This window comes from Protopterus annectens, chromosome 10.part0 (assembly GCF_019279795.1).
Source record: "Protopterus annectens isolate FY-2018-M chromosome 10.part0, PAN1.0, whole genome shotgun sequence".
Taxonomy (NCBI): Eukaryota; Metazoa; Chordata; order Ceratodontiformes; family Protopteridae; genus Protopterus; species Protopterus annectens.
Window position 1 is genome coordinate 182,312,669 of NC_056744.1, and position 26,642 is coordinate 182,339,310.

Genomic DNA, 26,642 nt, shown 5'->3' on the forward strand with positions numbered 1-26,642 from the left:
CTTCAAATTTTCCCTTAAAACTACCTTCCTCGAACTATACTACTGATCTAATCAGCGTATCCTATAACTAAAAAGATCATCTCCACTTGACTCCAAGTAGACTATTCTCTATCTGTTAAACCTAGCACTTGCTCCTACAGTACTTATTACCTTGATACGGCACTCTTGTCATAGATACTACCCCAAAAAGGTAACCCCCCATTTCTCGGTCACCCACGTCCCCCGGAATCTTTTTTAAAGTTTTTGTCTATCCTTCTAGCATGTCGAGGGATCAGTTGCTAGTATCCTCTCCTGCTCAGCTGGTGAACCTGGGAATACTGAGGCAATGTTACAATTGCCTCATGTACACAGACAACCCTCTCCTCCTCCCACAAAACACAAATACATGCGAGAGATGCAACTATACGGCCAAACTGGAGGCTGAGCTCTCTCAACACAGGACTGGCAAGACCAGTCAGGAGGAGAAGGTTACCACACACACTATAGACCCAGTCTCACATAGCACCATTACAACCTCAAATCATACACATAAACACACAAAGACATACTCGGAGGCTCTGATCAAAAATCTACCAAAACAGCAGAGGCCACCAAAGCAGACACCCAAACAACCACCACCTCAGAACACAACACCTGCAACACATAGACCTCACAGTCAGAGTGTCAAACAGTCACAGCCCTTAAGGCCAAACACAATGCCAGACACACTAGTCATTGGTGACTCCATAGTCAGACACACTGACGTCCCGCTCACCAGACTGAGTAAGAAGAGGGTCACAGTAAGCTGCCTGTCGGGCGCTAGAATCCGCCACATAACGCAAGCACTCAGGTCTCTCAACAGCAAGTACAAATATGACTCAGTCATTGTCCACGCTGGTGTAAACGACCTGAGACGTACCTGCTTGGACTACATGAAAAGAGACATTGAGGAGCTCTCTGATTATGTAGCCCAGGCAGGTATGACCCTGACCTTGAGCAGTATCCTACCTTCACCAAGAGTGATGCCACAATACAGAGATAAGATGATCAGCTTTAACAATTGGCTTAAACACTGGTGTCATTCAAAGGGGATCCAGTATCTGTCTGCCTGGGATGACATGCTGGACAAGCCACGCTGCTTCGCAAGGGACGGCTTGCACCTGTCACCCTGGGATTCCGGATATTGGCAAAGGCTCTTGCCACCCCATAGTGCCTTTTTAGGCAAGGCTCAAATTCTAAACCTACCACCCTAGAACACAAAAAAGGAAAAAAACTAAGGGTAATGCTGCTCAATGCCAGAAGTCTAAATCTCAAAATGCACGCACTCGAGGTCCTTCTCAGTATGGAGAACATCGATGTCTGTGCTGTGACAGAAACCTGGTTCAAGGCTCCTGAGAGCACCCCAGCGCTATCAGGTTTTACCTCATATCATGCTCCGCCCCAAAATCCGGACAATACCAAGAAAGGAGGGGGGGTATCCATATTCATCAAGGACACCCACACCTCAATACTGGTGGCAACGCACGATGCATCGGAGACCATCCAGGTGCAATTAACCATAGGCAAGACTGCTCTGCAAATTGTAGCATGTTACAGGCCACCCTCACAAACTCAGGAACCTCACATGGCCTTCCTGAAAACACTAGAGGGGATAAATGTATCACCAAACACCATCATACTAGGTGACTTCAATTACCCTGATATAGACTGGGAACACTACTCAAGCCCAAACACCCTAGCCCAAAAGTTCCTGGAATTCATAAACTCAAATGCCATGGAACAACTAGTCACCATCCCCACAAGAGGAGATAACATACTTGATCTCATCATCATGAACATGGGAGCACAATGTTCAACACCGGAAGTATACCCCTCACTGGTGTGATCAGATCACAAACTAATCTCACTGGAGGTCCTCATCCCACCCCCACCTGAAATAAAAAAGACCACAGTAAAGAACTTCTCAAAAGCCGACTTCACACTTCTAAAGACTAGTGTGGTCTCCTTTAAGGCCCCCGAGCCAGCGGAAAACAGTACTCAAGCCGCTGAATCACTTACAAACACCTTTCTACCAGCACCTGCAGGACTGCATGGATAAGGCAATCCCAAACAAAACAAAGACTCTTAGTACCAAAGGCAAGCATCCAGTCTGGTGGACCCCAGCCATAATCAAACTCTACAATAAAAGGAGGAAGCTACTACAAGATAGAGCAAAATCCTTAAAAGGTAAGACACCCTTGATCACTATAAGTAAAAAACTAAGAGCTCTCATAAAATCATCCAAAGCAAATTTCGAGAGAAAAATAGCTAAAGACTCAAAAGACAATCATAAGGCCTTCTTTAGCTATGTTAGAAACCTAGGAGGAAACTCCCAGATATGCTCAGAACTAGTTCAAAATGATGTGAAGATTACTGATCCTACAGACATTGCCAACATACTGGCTGACAGGTTCAGTGCAAACTTCTCCCCTCCCCCAAAAGGAGAGATATCTATACCAAACGATTGCAGCCCCCAAACATCTCCAGCGCCCAAGTGAGAACTGCTCTCCAAAGCAAAAACACAGCATCCATGGGACCTGATGGTGTCCCCGGCTGTGTGCTCCATGAACTCAATGAGGAATTAAACCCACAGCTAGGACAGCTGTTTAATCAAAGTCTTACCTCTGGATACGCACTCCAGGAGTGGCGCACTGCAACTGTGGTCCCACTTCACAAAGGCGGTGCCTCCACCGACCCTGGAAATTACCGGCCCATTAGCTTGACAAGCCTTATCTGCAAAGCCATGGAGAGGATCATAAAGGACCTCATAAATAAAGACATAGGGAATTTGCAGACTTTGGATCCAACCCAGTTTGGCTTTGTCAAAGGCAGATCATGTCTTTTAAACTTGGTTGACTTCTTCGAAACAGTCACCAAAGCCATTGACGAGGGAAAGGCAGTCCATACAGCCTACCTCGATCTGGCTAAGGCCTTCGATACAATACCCCACTTGGGTATCATTGAAAAACTCATCAGCTTAAATGTTAACCCATACATCACAAGATGGGTTGCAAACTGGCTGAGTGACAGAACCCACAGGGTCAGAGTTGCTGGCGCCATGTCAGACTCAAAGCCTGTCACAAGTGGTGTCCCACAGGGCTCAGTCCTGGGCCCACTCTTGTTTGGCATCTACTTTTCCGAAGTACAAGCAAACACAGGAGGGTTATGGCTGACAAAGTTTGCAGATGACTGCAAACTGGGCGCCATAGTAGAAAACACATCTGACACAGATATCCTTCAGAAGGGTCTCACAGAAATGGATAACTGGTGCCAGAGCCACGGCCTGAAGTTAAATGCCAAAAAATGCATAGTCATACCCTTTGGGAAAAACAAGGTTACCCCAAGCTACCAAATAGGTGGCAATCCACTGAGCACAGAAGAAGTTATCAGGGACCTGGGGACCCAGGTTGATAGTAGTCTGTCATTCGACACCCATGTAGCTAAAGTGGTTAGGAAGACCTTCTACATTGCCCACCTTATCATGAAGGGATTCTCATCTAGATCAAGGAGGTCATAGTCTCCCTTTACTCATCACTCATCAGACCAATGATTGAGTACAATGCCCCATTCGGGATGTATCTGACCCGACACTTGCAGCAGCTGGAGAGGCCACAAAAGTTCCTCACCAAAAGGATAAAGGGTCTCAAAAATCTGTCCTATGCTGCCCGACTGAAAGAACTCCAGCTCTATTCAGTCGCCACTGCTTGCTCAGAGGTGACCTTTGCCTAACATACAAGGCCATGTCAAACCCAGATTTGATGAATATGCTTCACCTCAAAAAATCTAGATCCATCAGAGCCACATGGGCGGGAGACTTAAACCTCGACACAGCTATTAATAGGACGTGCTGGAGGGATAGATTCATCACCCAAAGACTCCCTATGCTGTGGAACAAAATCCCGGTACATGTGAGGCAGAGCACCTCGCTGGCCTTGTTCAAGAGAAATCTTGACCAATGGATGGGAGATCGCAGATATACCCCAGGGATTACCTCAGTGTCACTGCTCGACAGAGGCACAGCAAAATAATGGGTATAGTTCCCCATACTAAAGGGGTGGCGTAAGCCACAAAACAATGGGCTAGGCTTATAAATGCCCTCGGGCAGATAGCCTAGTATGAACCTATGAACCTATGAACCTATGAACATGTTGTGAAGGAAAGCTCTTCTGAAACTGACATGTACAACATCAGTTACTGACAGACATCATAAAATCATCATTGTGTAGTACCACACAAATCACAGTAATGATCCTGTGGAAAACAGAACAAATATGAGCAATAAACATGGACAGTCTGAAACAATCTGGTCAGTCAGGAGGTATACACAGAACACCTTAGTGCAAGAAATGTGGAACAAGCCTGACAAAGGGGATGTTTAAAGCCATGAAAATGGTGATATATTAGAAATACTGGACTAGATAAGCTCACACACGTGACACATTCAAACCCTCCTGTCTGTCTTAACACATATTAACTGGAGGATCAGAGGTCCCAAGCTACATACTTCGCACTAGTTAGTGACATACATCTTTACATCAGCCCACTGCTTTGTCAGAAATACACAACATGTATGGTGGCCAGGCAAGAGAACATATGACAAATATCTGGACAGAAATAACATAACACTAGGGTAAATACACTGAGCTGCTAGGCATGTCACCAAGCACTGTCTACACTACAGGCAGACTGCCACAACACTAACCTATTTTTCCTATAGGGGAATACACATGTAATTGCAAATATCACAGGCACTACAGGTGTGTAACAGCATGGATTAACAGAAAAGAGCATAAAAGTGCATACCCACAACCAATCTCAACACAGTCACAGTCGCATAACTGTAAGCCTAAGTAATAGTACAGTCTATGGCCTGTGTAAACAAAAGTCATCGTCATGTTTGCCACTCACACACTAATCCTACATATACTGACCCAATTCACAGTGTAGTCTGATGCCTGACTGTGGTATGGGACATGTCTCAGTCTGGCCCTACAAACATGTAGGCTGATAGGGTATCAGAAACTGGATCAGCATGCAACATCGGTTAGAACAGGACCAAAACACTGACATCTACCCCAGTCTGTACACAGGCCAGATAACATGACCACAATACATTGCTACATAATATAGACACTCTGTCAACAATCACTATAAGTACACAGACCTCACTACTGTACAGACTACAACAGAATGTCCAGGTTTTGTCCTCAACTATTAGGCCTCCTATCCTTTACATGTCTGGCAGTCTGATATATCACTGGCTTGAAATCAGGAATTATATCAGTAAATAATGGTATACTGTACATATCCACTTCTTACTGCATGACATATGAACAAAGGGTGACAGACTTGTGGGACATAGGCACAAACACAGGGCCAATATTGACATATTGCAGTTATAAACAGAGAACATTGCTGGTGTAACAGGATTTTTGTGACATATCTCTTCTGAGGAATATGAAGTCAGTAACACACATGGATGTTACTATTTACTGACTACAATCATCAGAGTATGCTACTGCATTCATAAAGACAGAAAATGTGTGAGTAACAAACCAAATCTAAGACTCCAAACTCTGGCAAGTCTGCAGATAGGACTACATGTGAGAATGTTCTCAACCACATAACACTGTCATGCCAGACTTTAAATCATGCAGAACAGCCATATCCACAAACCCTGTTAAACCAACATTACTTCAAATGTAGAAGAGCAATAATTACATTCTGTCCCCATGTCTGGAACACCCCCCTCCATTGTTGGCCTGTCTCCACAGTGTTTGTTGTGAGAGGTATTTCCAACTACCCTTTGTGATGTTGTTTGTCACACACTCACATGAAGTCTTGCTCACAGTGAAGGAGAAGGGCCAACACCCACTTGCAGTGCTTACATATAGGAGTGTGTTTCCATGCAAATGGCTATAGGAATGATTCCACAGGTGTTCCACATGTAATTAGCAAGTGGAGGCCTCCAATTTGTGCACAGGCCATCAGCTGATCATGAGTATTACCTACCAAAGTCAAGCTGCTGCCTATGCAAAACAGATGCATTTTTCCAAATCTACCAGAGAGGGGGAGAGAGAGAGAGAGAGAGACAGAGGAAAAGAAAGAAAGGAAGAGAGAAAGACCCAAGCATGTTTATGTATGATTAGTGGGTGGAGAGAGGTCTCTAGGTATTATAATGGTTGCCTATATATAAATGTATGGCTGTGGGTTGTCTACAACAACCTCTATTCTGTTTGACAACTGTTGACCTTGTAATGTGACTTTGGGACATATGGGTCCTCAATATGAAAATGTAGCAAAACCCAGCACCACAGAGCTTATATGTTGGAGAGCTGCCCAAAGGTATCTTTGAAGGTGAGTGACATCAGCTGTAGAGCTAAAGGAGGGGGTAAGGGAAGTGTAGTACATCTGAATGACCACAAAATCAGGTGTCAGCAAAGACACACACACACACACACACACACACACACACACACACACACACACACACACACACACACACACACACACACACATTTTCACAGTTGGCAGAACCAGGATTAGAACTCATCTCGAACTAGCTTGCTAGGCTATGGAATTACACAGTCATTGCAAATGCCACAGAACTTATATGTTGGAGAGCAGTCCAAAGGTATCTTTGGAGGTGAGTGACATCAGCTGCAGTGCTAAAGAAGGGGTAAGGGAAATGCATTAAATGTGAATGTCCACAAAATCAGGTGTCAACAAAGACTCAAAAACAAACACACAGTTACCATGTCTGGGATTAGAACTCCTACCTAACTAGTTTACTACACTACAGTATTACACAGTTATCACAAGCACCATGGAGCTTATAGGGCTGTGACTTGGCCAAAGGGTTATTTCAAGGTGACTGACATCAGCAAGTGTGCTAAAGTAGAGGAATGGCAGGTGTAGTGAGTGTGAATGGCCTCAAAATCATTCATCTCCATACAAACCCACACACACACATTATCACAGTTGCATGTCTGGGATTAGAACTCCACCCTTACTACTTTGCTACACTACAGCAGTACACCATTATCACAAGAGCCACAGAGCTTATAGGGCTGAGACTTGGCCAAAGGGTTATTTAAAGGTGACTGACTGCTCCACTATTATTACATCTCACACTTACATGTTAATGCATTTCCACATAGGATTGTGTGTGTGTGTGGGGGGGCACACCTGATGACTTTATACATTTGCTATGGCTGTACTGGTATTTTAGGTACTCTTTTTCCATTTCATTTTGTATTCCAACCTATCATGCAGACTGGAGGCATATCAGCAGAGTACAGATCTTTGGTTTTATTGACCTACATTTCAGTTTCAGACTTCTTACCCTTCAGAACTAACATACAACTGTCATACTTGTTGTAGTCTGTCTGTGTAGGTCTGGAGGGGGGCTGTTAACCATTGCCATCAATTGGAGGCCTTAGCACAGCCTTTTTTTATGGTCATCTACACCTGTCCTGCTGGCCGAGGCTGGTGGTAGGTATGTGAACCTCACTGACATGTGTGTGTGTGTGTGTGTGTGTGTGTGTGTGTGTGTGTGTGTGTGTGTGTGTGTGTGTGTGTGTGTGTCCAATGGACACACATTTGGGCCACCACATGTACTGCAGTGGGAATTGTCACCTTGTCTAGTACTACCTAGTATGTTGACATCAGTATTTGTTATGGATTTCATGCTGCCCATATAGGTTTCCACTTTCTGCTGCCATCTCATTCAACCACCCAATTCCTTTGCATGCTCATGTCCATACCATAGATACAATTATCAGAACATACTACTCCATTCTGCAGTTGATAGGAAGACTGACTTACCCTGTGGCTGTGCCAGTATTGAGGATGGTGCTGGAGGGCTGACTATGTTGAATGCACATAGTACACTCCCTACACATGGTAAATCACAGGTAGTGTCATGTTTGGCATCCCTTTTACTGTATGTGCGAGTCAGAGAGCAGTGTCATTACATGTGTCCCTACCTTGTCAGTGTATGTGCTATGTGTTGTCTCTTTTCCAAGGCCTAGGCATGCCTCCTTCTGCCTACATGGGCAGGCTCAGGTAGTTCGTCCTTTGAGTCCCAATGTGCATGTGATGGCCTTGGTAATGGTGGGGGCTCTGTGGCCTTGCCCCATGTTGTTCCTGCTGTAGTTGTTTCCCCAGGATCATATTGTGTAGCATGGCATATACTATGAACATTTGTGTACATGTAGCTGGAGAGTACTGCAAGGCTCCACTGGATTTGTCCAGGTAGTGGAACCGTAACTTGAGCATCCCAAACACATGCTCAATTATGATTCTAGTTTGTGCATGTGCCTCATTATGGAGTTCTTGTTCAGGTGTGTGCATTTCTGAGGGGTGTCATCAGCCACGGCTCCAGTGCATAGCCAGCATCCTCCATTAGGTGGCCATATGGGATGTCCCCACTGGCAAATGACTGGTACATTTGTCATATGCCAGATGTGGGAGTCGTGATAGCTTCCAGGGCTGCAAGCACACAAATTCAAGATAATGCCTTGGGCATTGCACACGACCTGGCAGTTGATGGATGGGAAGCCCTTCCAGTTTATGTAGACCTGACCCCACTCACCAAGTGGTGCTTTGATGTGTATGTGCGTGCATTCTATAGCACCCACCTCCTCAGGGTATTCTGCTATTTGGTGGAAGGGATGCATATTGCTGGTCAACACCTCACAGGTATTGAGGAAATATATGCGCTCAGTGGCATGTGCTGACATGGCATCCAGGAACTGGTAGAGTACCCTGGATGCTGATGCCTGTGAGATTCCCAAGATATCCCCAGCTGCCCTTTGGAAGGTACCTGTGGCTAGTATTCTTAAGCCTACACATACCTTGGTATCCACTGGGATGGGTTCCCCTCTGTTGGTTCTGTGTGTGAGGCGTGGCTGGCACAGCTCAACAATTTGCTGTAGAATGTCCCTGTCCACCCTATAGTACTCCACTATCTCCAGCTCATGTAGCCCCCGGTAGGTTACCCTGGGTATGTACACTCTTCTCCTTCTCCTCACTGTGGGTTGGTTATCAGCATTCACATCCTCCCCACCCTCAGCCTCTTGCACCTATTTATGTATAAGAGCGACAGCAGCCCCTAACATTTTGTTAGTTTTGTCAGGTAAAATTTCCCCCATCTGTGCACATCGGTGGTGTAGAGTTTGTGGGCAAACCAGACTGGAAGGTGTTTGCATAGTTTATAGTAGTGTGCTAGGCTGTTCCATTTGTAATTGGCTGATTCCGATACATTTCACCAGCCAGCTATACTAGTTTTCCTTGATTGCCTTCCTGATCCTGTTTTCCTTTCCCATTGCTTTCCCATTTAAGCCCTGAGGTACGACATGCATACCCAGTGCTCAGATGTGAACAGAGCTGCTATTTCCTGCTTTTTATTTGTTTAAAGCCTGGTGCATGTTTATGAGGTCATCCACCTCTGAGACTTATACAATGATGTTGCTGCACCCACATGGTTGGGTGCAAGCTAACACTGAGAGGAAATCTGTGATTCAGTATCAGTCCCCTCATTTGCATAAAACAGAATGCTAATTCATAGTTACCACACTCACACTCAGCCTTCCCCCTTAGCCACCACTATTCCCTGGTATTGTTGTCTTATGCATGCCATTGACTATTATGGCAAAATACTGATTTCTGTTTAAAAGCTTATTTCCAACTTTTTTTCTTATTTTTGGGCCGATCCCATTTGTGCACCGCTGCCCTATGCTTAAACAGCCTAAATTGGCCAAAAAAAAAGGGTTTTTTTTATAATTTTGCAACTATTTCTTATGCCAATGGTCATATATTTGGCCATTGGCATGCCTACTACATTGAATACATACTTTCTTTGGAGCTGTCATGCCTCTGTTTTGTAATTTGCAGAAATGTATTCAGTTAGTAATACATTTATGCAGGTTACACTATTCTTGCACAGACGCCTGCCTGCTTCATGGATCGTTAATTCACTTTATTTGCATGTTTTTCACCAGCAAATGAGGTCATTTGCATATAGCAGTGGTGTCGGTGCGGGAATAGTGTAGGTGTGCTCATGCACATCCTGGAAGCTCGTTCCTGGATCGCTCATCAGCCATATTGCATACAGCAGCTCTTGCACTATTCCTGCACTCCGTGCAGAGCTTGCTGAATCCAGCCATGAGAGTTACAAGAGTGTTATGTAAAAGATGGATGGCCAAGTTGTAAAACACAAAAACACATCTCATGCATAAATAATATGCAGTCAGAATGCACCTATCAGAACAAGATGGCTTCTTGTTATATCAATAAAGAATCATAGTCCTTGTATCACAGTGAGCTGAAATCTATGCCAAATGCATGAAGGTCATCATGATAGCACATAATGTTAAAAAAGATCAAAACTGTCAGCATAGTAGCCAAATATCAGCCAGGACATAGTAAGTCTAGTGTCAGAGTATCAATTCTGTATTACTTATAAACTGCATCTCATAAGAGAGTCATTAATAGGCCACCCTTGCCACAGAGTTGTTGACAAAAGATAGCTGCTGGCTTATATGAATTTGAGGGCAAGACCTACATGACAGCTGTGGACTATTACTCTTGTGACATCAGCAATATATGTAATAACTACAATGAGCCAGCAAATAACAGCCAGGTAGAAAGCCATGTTCTTATGATGCAGTTTACCTGTAAAACTGGTTATGGGCAATAGTATACAGTTAATGTTGAGTGAGTTCTAACAGTTTGTAAACAGTTATAATTTTAGCCATAGTACACTAATCCACACTATCTGGATCCTCATATTTTCAGTCTGTTCATCATAAAATCTGTGTTTTTCTGGCAAATTACCCGTATTATCTGAGGACTGAAGTCATTAAATAATGGAATGCATCTGAGTTTCAGACTTCATATCCTTCAGAAAAATGCACAGTAAGACAAATCCTATTATTTTAGCAAATTTCTAGGTCCATAAGAACAATCACCAAAATAACGCAACAAGGCACCAACAAAGACAGTACGAACTCCTTTAATAGATTTCCAAGTCCAAAACACAAAGTTAAAACAAGTTAAGAGCTTTCACCCGGGAATCTCTCATACTTCATCAGAACAATGTAATACAAATATGCAATACTTTTTATTTGTATTTATTTGCCATTAAACCCCCCCTTAAAACTCTCATTTCCCTAAATCAATTAAAACAACTCAACCCTCAATTAAAACCATCTATATTAAAAAATATTTTCCATCTTCAACATTTCATATATTTCTTACTGAAATATTAAAATATATTGTTAAAAAAAAGTACAGAACTTCACCATTTAATGTCATTAATTGACATATAACATAAATTGACAAACTACTACAACTTAGCCACCCTTATCTTAAGAACACTGTTGATACTAATGTTCTCATTCAAATCCGAGGTTTTAGCAGCATCCAATTTTATTTGCCAGAATAACTCTTTATATTATAGTCTGGCGTCCCACTGCCCACCCCTAGGGTCTTGTGCTACTTGCTCTACAACAAAAATGCAAATCTACTGTCACTACATATTTTGTGATATCTGAATAATGCATTAGTTTCCTTCTCATGGGAGATATCATATAAATGCTCATGCACCCATTTTCTAATGGTCCTCTCAGTTTTCCCTATATAAAAACTTGGGCATGCCTCACATAAAACAAAGTAAACCACCCCTCTACTGTTGCAGTTGTAATGACCTCTGGGTTTGAAATACACACCCCTTGCTTTCAAAAAAAAATCTCATCCTATCAGCCATGTAACTACATTGGTCACAAAAACTACATTTGTAAGTTCCAGCTTTCTTGGTTTTGTTAAATTGTCTATTCATTGTAATATATCTTTCAAACATCTCTTTCAAGTTCATGTCCCTTCTCCTAATGAACATGGGAGTCTCTGATATGATTCTTTTGATGCCCGGGTTAACTGTTAAGACACCCAATGTTTTTTAATAATATTTTCCACTTCCTGTGAAAATGGGGAGAATGTATGTATAAAAGCCAAATTGTAGGTTTCATTTATAATAGTCTTATTTATTTCCTCAAAACCCGCTACACCCAATAAGGGGCTATATTTCTGCTCTCTGTCCCTAATTACCTCCTGCGTCAGTTTATCAGTCAGGGTGTTGGGGTAAGCTCTCTGTTCAAATAATTCCTTAATAAACTTGATTTCCTCTACAAAGGTTTCCCACTCGCTGCACATCTTTGAAGCCCTGATTAATTGACTCTTAACAATTCCTTTCTTTTGAAAATATGGATGTTCACTGTTGAAATGTAGGTATAAGTTCAAGAAGATATCTTTTTGAAATATCTTGGAGTGAAACCTGTTTTCAATGTGGTCCTTGTATATAGTAACATCTAGGTAATTGATCAACTCTTTGGAAATTGTGTGAGTAAACCTCAGAAAACTAGTGGTCCCATTTATATAAACCAAAAATTATTTTAGTTTTTCCTCAGGGCCCTTCCAAAAGAGACAAATATCATCCAAAAACCTAGTATAATGAATTAAATTACCAAACCAGTCAGAAGGAAAAATGTAGTTCTTTTCCCAAAAGTACAGGACCAGATTTGCATAAAAGGACACACAAGTGGCCCCCATTGCTAGCCCCTGTTCCTGTTTGTAATATTGCCCGTTATAAAACATAAAATTATTCTTCAAAATGGTTTCCATGAATTCCATAATAAGGTTCACCTGCTCATTTTTCAAATACTCACATTCAATAATAATTTCCTGGAATCATTCCAATCTCACATCATATGGTATACCCGGAAATAAATCAATAACATCAATAGTTACAAACAATAATTCTTGGTCAAACTTGTCCTTAGTTATTTTTTTAAGAAAGTCCCTGGAATCCTTGGAAATATGTTTTAAGGAAGTAATACATTTCTTCAACCAAAGATCTATGTATAATGCCAAGGGTTTAGTTTTTGAATCGGCCCCTGCAACAATAGGACGGAATAGAAGCTTAGCTATATTTTATGAGTTTTAGGAATTCCAAACACTGTAGGGATATGTGGGTTTGGTACAAGCAAAACAATCTTATAATTTACTGTCAACCGTACCCTGAAATAAATGATCCTTAATAAAAAAATCCATTTTAGAATAAGCTATTGTGATTTCATTTTTGGATACAATACCATATTTACATTCATCACTCAAAATATCAAACATAAATATCGTAGTCAATAGTGTCCATAATTACTACACCCCCGTATCCAGTTTCATAACGCGACAACCTCTCTGTAGTAATGTATGAACCAATTCCCTTTCCTCTCCTGTGAAATTATTATTCATCACTGTAGTTGATTTTATCTTCCTGATGTCACGTTCAAACAACTCCTCAAATAGTTTAAAAGCTGGATGAAGGGGTGAGTTAAATACATTCTTTCTCCTTAATTCATTATTAATATTCTTTCTACCTTTTAAGAGGTGGTTCAGGTTTAGTTTACGCAAAAATAATTTCAAGTCTATCAAAGTGTCGACCAGTCTTAAAGGCCTAGCTGGCACAAACTGAAAACCTTCTGTAAATAATTCAAAATAAGCTTTATTAATTTCCAAATCTGTATAGTTAAAAATTCTAAAGTTTCCTAATCTATTCTGTATTCCAGAATGAAAAACAACAATAGCTTCTTCCACCTCACTCATTTCTATTCCTAATTCCACTGGTAATCCCTGTAAAAAATTGTTGGCTGGTAATCCCTTCCTCATCTTCTTCCCCTTCCCCTTCTTCCCCCTTCTCTTGGGTATTGGTTGCTGTAACCTCTGATGTTGTTCGACCAGTGTTTCTGCGCTAAACGTTCACTTCTTCTTAGAGGGGGAAACTCTAAAGTGGAAACTGAAATCTCTAAACCATTAATAATTTCCTCATTTGATCCAGTATTTATGACCAATTTATTTAACTTTGTGTTTTGGACTTGGAAATCTATTAACGGAGTTTGTGCTCTCTCTGTTGGTGCCTTGTTGCGTTATTTTGGTGTTTGTTTGCAACTAGGAGTTTCTTGGTTTTCATAAGAAGAATATATAAACTTTGTCCCTATTTTTGTGCCTTTGTCCCCTCATTATGTCAGGCTTTATGCAGATTTCTCATGCTAAGAAGTTGAGAGGTAGGCCTTACAGAACTCGCATGTCATATCATGCTGCTGCACCCTGTGCTACTGGAGTAAAACCCTTCAGAGTTAAAAAATGAAAGACAACTAAGAGCTGACATGTTCATTTCAAATACAAAAACTGAGCTGAAAATTATTCTGTACAATATAGTTCAACAAAATCACCAACAAGCTAAAGCTTCATAGAAAATATTTTACAGCCAAAGCTATTTTGCAGAACAACTTTCTATCCTTCAACCAGGGCAATCTGTCTGCCTAAAGTTAAAGGTAGAGAAAAAGTGGGATATAACAGATGTTGCAGGATAGACAACTAATGAATGAAGGTTCTATATAGTGCAAACAGGAGATGGTACCATAGTGAGATGAAATTGGAGGCATCTCTATGTATTTCCTGATACACTTCAACCTGAAAGCAGTCTTTGGAAGAACAGACCAAATGAAATTTGAGTCAAGAATAAACAGGCCTATTTCAGATATAACTCTTCCTGTGCCATCAATAGTACATCAGCTGAATATTTGTGACAAGAGTGAAAGTTCAAAACTGACTAAATGCATTGACAGTGTGCTGTCAGTCTGAAGTAACTGACTATGACTGCACCTGATCTTGTTAACATTCTGTTCTTAGTAAGTCTAAAAGTAACAATGCCAGTTATAATCACTTGTCTTATTCACCACATGTTCCAATTTCATTTCTAGCTCCATTTCTTGTGTTACATATGTAACACGCAGTGGGCATGAAGTCAAAGCACCAATTCACTGCCAGAACTCTGAGTGATATGGTCAGATAAGTAACTATACAGTTTTCTGGTTAGGTGAAGTTTGGAACAGACGAATTTGTCATGGGATGACCTTGAATGAGTAAAATGGGGGAGGGGGCTGGAAGTAGGGTGATAGGTAGGTTAGGTATGCGTGGGTAGAGAGCGGGTAGGAAAGAGTTAATTAAGATGGGAGATGAGGGAGGAAGTGAGGTAAGGCTAAGCGGTGGGTCTTAAGGGGGTTTGTAGGGCAAATTGGTATGAGTAAGCACATTTTGGTGTGGTCTTGTTGTTGCAGCAGGATTACGTCCCAGATGACCTTGTTGGTAAGGTAGGCCTTGGGTCTTGGCATACGTCAGAAGGTAAGCAGTACTCTTATGTAGGTATATTGGTTTTCTGGGTAATGGTGGTAATTTGGGCTTTGTTTTTTTTTTTTTTTTTTTCCTCGGCAAACAATGTGGTGGGTGCTGCTGCTGTTAACCATTTGGATTTTGTGTGGTTCTCTACAGTTGGTTTTGTTGGGGGTTTGGTGTTTCTTATGCAGGAGAGGCTCGGAGATTAGTGGTGTTTCCTGTAGTCTTGTTTGACAAGGTATGTTAGGCACAGAAAATAACTGGGTACATGCCTACTACCTAGCTTAGAATGCAGGAAGCTACTGTCTTTGCTGGGGTACCTAATACTAGAAAATGATATGTCTGCTACTCGTGTATATCCCTTTGAAAGGCTATGTTTAATGTTTATAATGTTTCACAGGCACATCAGCTAATCTGGAAGCTGGTCATTGCTTTTCTGCTAGTAGCTCAGTAGGCTGGGTGGTAGGAGATGTCTGTCAGAAAACTCAAGCAGAGTACAAGCTAATGATTTCCCTACGCTAAGCCCTCATTTAAAAATGGTGCTTACTATTTGTTTCAACAACACAACCCTTAGTTTTAATTTGATGTCCCAGTTCCCCAGTAATTTCAGGGATAGGATGAACTACTCAGGTAAGGTAGGGATGAATGATGATGTTTGCTGGGGGTTTGTATGATGGGGTTGCCAGGATTAATCATGCTGACTGTGGTAATCTGGGCTTTAGTTTTGGCAGATAATGTGGTGTAAACTTCTAGGTTCAAAATTGCATTTCTGTAGTTTGTGCCTTTCGTTTGGAATGAAGGTTTGTTCTTGGCTCCTGATTTACTTGGAGTTGTCATCGGTTTAGTTGGTTATAGGTTGGCGTTTTGGTTGCCAGGTGTAGCTGGTTATAGGTTTGTTTTTTGAGGGATGCATTGTTCTCAGATCTCCATGGTGGTAGTGGTGTTTCGTGGGCTTTTTGGGGGCCGTTTGGGCTGGCGGCTGATTTCTGCTCATGCCCATTTCTATACTGGCCGTGTTTAATAATAAGAAAAATAAATAAATAAAAATAATATGTATGTATACATAAAAAAGGAAAAAGTGATAATAATTGTAAATAGTTTTCCTTGCTTGTGTGCGTTAGCTTGGAATTGCAGTGGAGATCGGGTGCTGGTTCGGCCCTTCCCTTTGTGGTGCTCATGTTGTGGCAGTAGGAGCTGTTGGGCCAGCCAAAAGGGAAGGTACGCAGGTGTGGTGTGCTTAAGATTACTGGAAGATTGTGCCACAGGATGCAGATAAGTTGAGAGATGAATACATTGCATTAAAACACTGCCGAGTCATTAGCAGGACATTTCTATTACATTAAATATAATAAAGTTAAGTGCACTCGCTGTTCATTACAGCACTTCAGTTGAAGGGGACTCCACTAGGTGAGTTTCCATTTCAGCTTCACATAAAAAAAAAAAAAAGAAAAAAGTAGAGAATTAGGGAAGTAGAATAAGGCTGTATCCCCTGGGTTGCTGTTAGGTTACTGCACGGACCTACACACACTGCCTTGGCTACTCTTTTAAGTGATTAGATAGTGTGAGTGCAGGAATCATGTTGGCTGGTTGACAATCAGTTTAGGGGCCGGCAATGAGTGGTCCTCATCAGTGTGGCTTTGTGCAGGGCAGCACAGCCGCTAAGACGGGTTTAATAAAAATATATATATATATATATATATATATATATATATATATATATATATATATATATATATATATATATATATATAAAGAAGGGAGTAAATGGGCAATAAGGTAATACTTGGGGATGCCGGACCATAGGCAAGCTTAGCAATCCCTTGTTCGTTGGTGTTGTACTGTTCTCCCTGGTGGTCTGAGTGTTTGGAGTGAAATGCAGGATCTGGTAGTGTGTGCTCCTCAACACTGGAAGGACTGTGCATGCACAATTTTTCCATAATGGCTTTATTAAAGGGAGAAAAAAAAAAAAAACAGAGGAAAGTTTTAAATAAGAATGTAGTTGGGTAGGCATAGGGCTCCCATTGCGGACTAGTGTCTCTAGTGTTACAGCATTATGTGGGCTTGTCCCATACGGTGGTGAGTCCTGCTGATTAAAAGATAGGTAGGTTTGGACAGTTGCTGTATGCATGTAGAAGCTGGCCAGGTCCAGTTGGGGAGGGGACTGGTTTATTTAGCTTGGCTAAGATAGTGCTAATTTGTTTAAAAAAAAAAATCAAGAAACATTTTGTTACTCATTTCTTACTAGCACCTTCATTCAGGATGGTCATGGGATGGTTAAATATGCTGCATTTACTTATACAAAGGTCTTTTAAGGAATTACTATAGTTCATTTCTGTTTACCATGAGTATCATTATAAACAGAAAAGAAAAAAGGAAATGCTAACATTAAATGAGTGACAGACCCCTTTTCATGTGGAACTTCGAGGAACATGAATTTAAGACCCAGACTGAGGTGCGTTCCTCTTAATGAGGTACACTTGAGAGGTATGGTTGTTTCTATCAGACAATGTCTTGGTACATTGCTGTGATTTTATACACCTCCCCCAGTAGCTCAGGTTGCTAGGCAGGAGGCCTGTAGTTCACTTTTGGGTGGTTGTCTGCAGGTTTTGGTTGGTACTAGTAAGATTTTCTTTATGAGTTGTTTTAACAGCAATTTTCTTTTGTTTGTTTAGGTTATCATGGCTGAAGCGTTGAGACAGAGGTGGGCCGGTATCATGGTGCAGGCTGAAGACCTCTTCAAGGACATATCTACTGGAGTTCCCTCAACTAGTACCCAGGAACCGGAAACCCGTCGGAAGAGGAAGACTGTGCCTGCAACCCAGGGGTCGAGGGCGAAGAGAATCAGGCAGTCAGCAATGGAAGATGTGGCAACAGAGGCTGGCATGCCAGTGGTGGCCCCTTCATCTTCTACAGGTAATTCTTTATCAGGTCTGATGGGGAGTGAGGAGATAGCAGCAGCTACAGGGGGCACCAGGGTGCAGTGAGGGGGTCTGAGGTGAGCTAGTGTGTAGGAGTTTAGAGGCATTGATTGATTGTGAGGGGGGTTTTGATAATACTCTCTCATTGCTTGATCCAGATTTGGGGTCTGACTTGCGTGTTGTGGGGTCTGATCTTGGGTTACGAATGGGGGATTGGTTGGTGACACAGGTCTTACTCCAGGAAGGGGCACCCACTGTGTTGACCCCCCCCACATATCTCTGGTGATGAAGAAGAAGATTTGGAAAAGGAATTCGTTAATATTTTTGAATTGCTTGATGCTGATGGGGTCAACGGTTGCCAGAGGCAGAGACAGCTAATGGGAAGGTCTTCTGGACAACCTTAGCAAATCATGGGTGACTGCTGTGGGAGGATGGTGGCATACACTTGGGTTTCATGTTTTTTATCTTTTGGTAGATTCGTGGTAGGGCAGGACCTTTTTCCTTGGTGCAGGCTAATAGTTAAGGTGTTGAGTAGGTAGGTTGCAGGTTACTTATGGGGGGAGGGGGTATAAAAAATGTTTTTGCTTATGACACTGAAGGCCATCCCATTAGTAAGAGCATGGAGCAGTAGCGGGGAACATTATTGTATGTTCATCAGAACCTTTCACTTGCCTTTAGTGGCAGGTGAAGGAGAAATAGTCAGGTGAAAGTTCCCATGTGCATGGAGTGGATAGGTGTTTTCATACCTTCAGCTGACACAGCTTTTTGAAGGATGGTCAGACTTGGCCTTATATTTTTGGTCAGTTTCTCATAGCTTGTGGTTCTTGGATCATTGTGTTTAAATCATTGGGGGATGATGTAAATAATGTCAGACACTTTGAGTTTTATACCTCTTGAGGCAATAAATTTGAACCAAGCCAGACATGATGGTGGGGGGGTCAAAGGTCTACAGAATTTAACCATATAATTTCGGTGCTCATTTGATGGGGCCAAAGGGGGGAGAAAAAATTCTGGGGACATATTTGGCACTTTGTTTATACAATTATAAATGGTTGGACTCACATTTTTGTGTTGCCCTGCAATCTCTGTCATGTAAATAAAGGCTGAAGTTCAAATGAAGGAGTGACTACGCCATGTGGTGTTTTGAAATGAGTGCTTGCCGTCTGTCAGGGTGAGTGGTAAGGGAGGTAGGCAGGTTTTTTTGGGGCTTCAAGGAAGGGGGTATGGAGTGAGGGATATCGGTTGTAATGTCTGAGGTTGACTTGGGGTTTGTTTTCTTTTTGAACATGCCCACAGGGGTGCGTTGTGGCCATTATGTCCTTCAATATGTCTACTATCACATGAGAGAGCAGGAGAAGCACATTATGCAGTCATGGAGTGATTTCTGGATAGGAGGGAGGCGAGTTAGGGTGGCATTTAGTAGCACTGTAGAAAGTGTTGCACCTTTCAGAGTTTCCACTGCTTGCAAGTTGTGAGTTATTTCCATTTAACTCTGAGGAATTTATTGTTTAAAGTGTTACTTAACAGTAGTTGCCTGCCATGGCTTAATTTGGGTTCCAATCTGATAACCTTTAGAGAATTCCTGTCAAAACACCAGCGTGATGGAACAGGCTTGCAGTTTTCACAGGTAGAGGGATATTTGTTTCACGTTACATTTGTTTAAGTAATTGCAGTGAGGTATATTCTGAATTCTGTGGGAGGAGTGGTAAGGTTATGGGAGGGATGTTAGGTCAGCCTCTTTTTCTTGGATGTCACAGCATGGTCCATGATTTACTGTACTGCTAGGGTATGGAATGGTTTCAAATTTTCATTGAACTGACTGTTTTTCTTCTCTTTACCAAGATGTGGTACTTCACTGCCATAATGTGCAACACACGGGTAAAGCTGATATACCCATTAATGCATTTTGCTTTTGTCCCTGTGCAGATGGTGTTGTGGTGATGGGCATTCTAATTGCCATGGTGTTACTCAGTAAGGTCCCAGATAGTGGAAGCATGTTGGTACCGGAAGTCTGAGTTGCTAAAGGGATGAGTGATGTTGTCATACCTGGGTGAACACTAGATGGGTGGCAGCTACTGGCTTGAAGGAAGTGGATTCTAAGGTAATGGATTTTGCTGGGGTGGAGGTTCTGGTTGGTGGAGTGGCGCACAATGAGGCTACAGGTAATTGGTACTTAGCATTGCTATTAGAAGGATCAACATCTTGGGTCATTCTTTCATCTTTTGGGCAACTAGACGTTCAGCAATTAGATGCAACGGACTGAATTTTATGGTTGTTTATCACATTTGTGAGGTTGTGTTAGCATTGGGGAGGATGTATCAGTCCTTGGGTTTTAAGTTGGTCTGAGATTATTCCCCGGTTGGTATGGAGAGGGGCAAGGAATTTGGTAGTGGTGGAGAGAGCTCGGAGGTATGTTAATTTTGCTTTGGTGGGATATTTGAAGGAAGCTGGGTGTATACAATGCAGCAGGTGGAGTTTGGAATCAGGGATCATGTATGTTACAGGTCGGATGGAGTTCATTTCAATGAATTTGGGCTGGATTTATTTCGCCTTAACTGGGTTTGAAGGTGGTGGATCTATTGTCAGGTGGTATGGTCTGAGGGGGAACAGCCCATTCAGCTGGTGGACAGAGAAGAGGGTCAGGCTTGACCCTCTTCTGTCACCCTCAGTAGGGTATTTGGAATTGAGATGGTGATTTGATGGAAATGATGATGATGTTAAGGTGAGCGGGGATGCTGCCTTCAGGATTACTAGGACTTGGAATGGAAATATGGAATTGATGATATTAAGGTGCTTATCCAGGGTGAGCAGGTGTGCTGCCCTTTTGTTTACTATCTTATTTGTTGCAATGTTGGATTTTGTGGGCTTCAATAAAGTTTGATGTTTGATATTCATTTTCATTACAATAAAGGTCGTCAAATGTCTTTGGGTGTTTGTGTTTTATTAGGACCATGACAAATGTATTTTTCTGGTGATTTTTGGCTCAAGCTGATGTTTCATAAACAGTCAAACTAATCGCATTTGTAAATGTTACTAGAATGCATTGACAGAATCAGGCCAGTTTACATTGTTTTGTATTTTATAATTCTGAAGAGAGGTTTTACTCTCTTTAGAGGATAGAGCAGATAAGTAAAAACAGTTGTTAGAGTTCGTGCATATTATGAGTATATATCACAGCCACTGCCATTCTTTATATAATTTGCATCCCATAATGCACTGCATTGTATTTTGTGCCTAGTATCTGTGTGCTCAAGGTGACTGAAGTATCAACATTCTTTTTACAGAGCTGCCATTTTGTACAAAATAAAAGTTGCCTGCTTCTCATTAGAAAGGTCAGTACATTCTGATATGTAATATCAATAATACTTAATAAAATACTTAATAAAAAATACTTAATAAAAAAAAAAAAGTACTTAATAAGTGGAAACAGACTGCCTGCCTTGCTTGGATTACTTTTGAATACTTAGTAATGCTGTACAATTATATATGTTCTATTATTATTTTTTGTTTTGTTTTGTTTTGACTGAAGACGAGTTTAAGTTTGTTACTTCTGCTACTATTGTCTGATCTGATTAATATACAGTAATTAACTAGAAATATATGGACTGAAAATTTTCCACACAGAGAAATTTCTTACACTGTTTTTTTTTTTTTTTACATTCTGATATGTCTGACATTACCATTTTTCATAACTGGGTAACCAGAGGTATGCATTGTGAGGGTCTATATTAAATTGTTAACAGCTCACAATGTCAACTCTAAAATGTTCAACACCAAAATGTCTAACTATGACAATAGCGAATGGCCATATAACTGATTTCCTTCCAACGGAAAGAAATTGGTTGGCCAAACAACAACGGCATACATAAACAACTATATTTAACTGGGGGGGCTTCACCCCCACACCCCCCAACGTGGAGGGCTGTGCCACCCACACCCCTCCTAACTAAATATTTTAACTCTGAGACTGCACTACACTCAGGGAAAGAGCAGGTGTCACAGTACAGCCAACCATATGGCTGTTAGCTATTGCCATAGTTCAACATTTTGGTGTCGAACATTTCACAGGCGACATTGTGAGCTGTCAACAATTTAATATAGACCCCATTTTGACATCACTCTTTTCCCTGAGTGAGACTTCTCAGCACCACTACTTCCTTCCCAGTACTTCATTTCTTATGCAAAACCTTTCTATTATGCATAAATCTACTCACTCACTGCATTCTGCTGTTTATCATAAATGTCATCCTGATTGAAATCATGTGCACCCAACTTTGGCAATATGTTAATTAAGCTGAAGACTCAGCCTTAATTATTAGACGTTAGATAATAACAACAACAGATAGTTGTCTGTATAAATGTTATATTGTTTCCCTATTTCAATATCTGCATATAAAAGTGTGATTTCATTTGCAGATATTTTGTATTGCTTCTTTCTTTGTATCTACCATAGTAATGTGATACGTATGTATGTGTGTGTGTGCGTGCGTGCGTGCGTGCGTGTGTGTGTGTGTGTGTGTGTGTGTGTGTGTGTGTGTGTGTTTACGTATGTTATAAACATATATAATGTTCTACATGTTTGTATACCTGCCAGGGTCATGGCTGAAAGGGTCTTCAGACCATCTCACCTGCCTGATTGACAAAATCAAAATGAATGAAATAAAAAATTGCAACAGTCAAACAATAGTGAGGAAAATTATTTCTTTAGCCTATTGGGTTGTCATCTGTGTGTCCTGGAGCACAGCAGTGGAACATTACAGACAGTGAGACTCTCGCCATCGTTGCTTATAAGGAAAAAGTTTAGAACAAAGCTAATATATCATTTTCTCTACTAGTTTCTAAATACCACCAACCAGCACTGGAGCTGCTGTAAAGACAAATGAAACAAAAGTAGTTCTGATTAGAAGGTCCGACAGACAGCAGCCAAAAACAGTATATAGAAAATATATCCAAAAAAGCTCAGACTAACAGGAAAAAACAGCAACGAAAAAACAGCAACTTTAATAAATAGCTTCGGTGAGTGCTTTTGTCTCATAAAATTACATGCAGAGACTTCTTCAGACTAAAGTACATTTCTACACAACTTCATTTATATAGCATCACATGCACCAGTCACAAATCACATGATTACCACAATCACATGGTCAAAACCTAAGAACAATTAAAACAAAAATAAAACATAAAAAACTATATTTACATAAGCTTAACAGTCTGCTAGTTGTTGGACGTGGTGGTGCAGTGGTTAGTGTTGCCATCTCACAGCAAGAGGTTCTCCAGTTTGATCCTCGGCTGGGATGCCTTCTGTTCGGAGCCTGCATGTCCTCCCTGTGGTCACATGAGTTTCCTCTGGGTGCTCTGGTTTCTTTCCACATCCCAAAGACATGCTGTTGGTGGATTGCACACTCTAAATTGGCCCTAGGTGTCAGTGTGTGCCTACTGTGGAAGGTTGGGTGCCAGGCTGGCAACTCAACACCATAAAACTCCATTGCCAATCATGACCAAACAGGTGATACACTGTAGTGACCCCTAACTGGGAAAAGCCAAAAAAAGAAGAAAAAGAACAGTCTGCTAATTGTTAATGCTTCAGTCCCTTCCTTTTTAAATACATAATAAAATCCTCCCTATTGTTTAAGCCTGGGGGGAAACAAGCATTTAATCTAACCTGCCAGCAGTATTCTAGCCACCCTAACTCTTCTTCTATATTAACTAAGCAGTGCATACTTTCCAATGATTCCAATACTAACACTTTAAAATCAACTCTACATTTCTTATTTTTATAATGTTTGCTTAGGGCAGTTCTCTCATCTCCAGTTTGTACTGCATATTTATGCTCATAAATTCTTTTGTATAATTCACGAGTTGTTCTGCCCACATAAAAAGATTTGCAATCATAACACAATTAAATCCATTGCATTCTTAAAGTTGCAGCTAAATAATCTAGGTATTTTCATTACAAAATTTCCTATACTTATATCATTACTTTCTGTGTATAAATAACTGCACAAACTACAGTTATAGCATTAAATCATCCCACGCTTACATATCTTTTCTTTGGGTTTATTTAATTTACCCTGAAAAAAGCTTTTAAAACTTTTCCCACACTTTTGGGTAAAGCAAGGTTTAACCTCTACTTTTTCCATGATTTCACTATTTTCCTTAAGCAATCCCCAATTTCTACTTATAACTTCTTTTATAGCACTCAAACCAACATTATTTTGCACTGCCATAACAGGTTTATAATTTTGAAATTGTTTCTTCCCTCTGTTATACCTACTTCTCTCGTTTTTCTCTCTGAAGTTTAACTAATTTTAGGATTTGTAACTAACAAATTCTTTCTGACTTTTTCTTAAATTTTTCCTGTATAGAACCATTCTTCTATACAGGAATCTATGAAGGAATAATCTTTTTTCACTTTATTCATTGTTACTTTTTTATAAAATATGTCATCACCCAAAATTTCTCCCATTCTCTTTTCATAATCCCCCTGCCCATTGCTACTATGGTTCTCCCTTGTCAGCTTTTAAAAACAACACATCATCCATCTTCATCAAATTATCAAAACATGTTTTTTTCACTGGCTGTCATGTTAAAATACTTATACTCAGGTTAGTTTTCTAAAACATCATTAATTTGCATTTCACTTATATTTAAAAACTTCTCAAGCTGTTTTGCATAGTGGAGGATTATACGAACTAGGTTTGTAAAATAAAACAGGTTTATTATTTTGTTTTTCAAACATAACATCAAAATTCAACCTTTTTACATAGTCTCTAAGTTCATTTATTGTTTGCACCTTATTTGCTCTTAGAGCCGGAGGAATGTCCTTCTTCCCTTCTTCCTGTTGTTCACATAATGATCCATTTTTTCAAAGTCGTTTTTTGTCTGCTCTTTGTTTCTAGAACCAGCATTCCCTCCAGAGTTGGCCGTAACCTGGGCCCATGATCTCTTGCCTGCATTTACTTTTGGGTACACTTCTATGGTTTGTTGAATGGTTGGTTGGTACCCTTTTTAGGTCTTACACTCATACTGGCTGAATTACTAACTTGCGTACTCATAGCGGCTGTTCTGTTTTCATTTATAGATGGCTCACTGGTTTCATTGCCTTGTCCTGCAGTGTTAACATTAAAACTGTTAGTATTATTAGTAAAATATATTTTTCTTTCTTTTTGTTGCAGACGTTCAGATCTTCATATATTGCTTTCCTCCATTTCATCCTCGTACGTTTCCACATTGATTATGTTGCTTGTCACCTCATTCTGAAGCTGTAATCCATATGCAGCAGCCACACCCCTTGCATAATCAAGTCTGTCCCTTTCATATTTTCTGATTTTTGCTTGCTTAGGATATCGTTTAACTTAATCAAATTTTCTTGTATAAGGCACATTTTACTGTTAAAATTCTCAACTGAAGTTATGTCTTTTAATTTAGAGAAGCTTGTTCGTACTTTTTCAGTTAGTTCTTCTATAGCCACGTCGTTATGATTGAGCAATATTTCCATATACTGTAACCCTGCTTTTTGGTTCCCTTCAAGCCATTTGTCAACCAATTGTTTGAGAAGATTATTACCAATTGGTAATTTAAGAATTCCTAGTCCTTTGGGGACTCTTTGCACCTTAATGCTGTTATCAAAAAACATGTTATCCCATTGTAATCGCTTCAATTTGATCAGATCTTTTTCCACATCTCTAAACAGTTCTGACACACTTACATTTGGCATCATAGACAATTGCTGCTCACTATGATGTCCAAACGGGTTGGTTTGTGGATTCAAGCAGCCATTCAAGACTTCATCACTAGAATTTTGGCTGATTGGTCATTCAGTTGCCCTCGAATAATTCGAGCTGACATTCCCTTCATTATTAATGATGAACGACCCACTCGTTGTACCATTCAATACACACCCAGCTGGTAAGGAAGTAAAACTGGTGCCAAAGGTTGTCCGGTTCTTCATATAGACACAAGCTGCAACTTCGCAAGACAATCCAACAGACAGCAGCCAAAAGCAGTATATAGAAAATACATCCAAAAAAAGCTCAGACTAAGAGGAAAAAACAGCAGTTTTAAAAAATAGCTTCGATGAGCGCTTTCTTCTCATAAAATTACACACAGAGACTTTTTCAGACCAAAGTACATTTCTACACAACTTCATTTATATGGCATCACATGCACCAGTCACAAATCACATGTGGTCAAAACCTAAGAACAATTAAAACAAAAATAAAAAATAAAAAACTATATTTACATAAGCTTAGCAGTCTGCTAGTTGTTAATGCTTCAGTCCCTTCCTTTTTAAATACATAATAAGATCCTCCCTATTGTTTAAGCCTGGGGGGAAACAAGCATTTAATCTAACCTGCCAGCAGTATTCTAGCCACCCTAACTCTTCTTCTATATTAACTAAGCAGTGCATACTTTCCAATGATTCCAGTACTAACACCTTAAAATCAACTCTACATTTCTTATTTTTATAATGTTTGC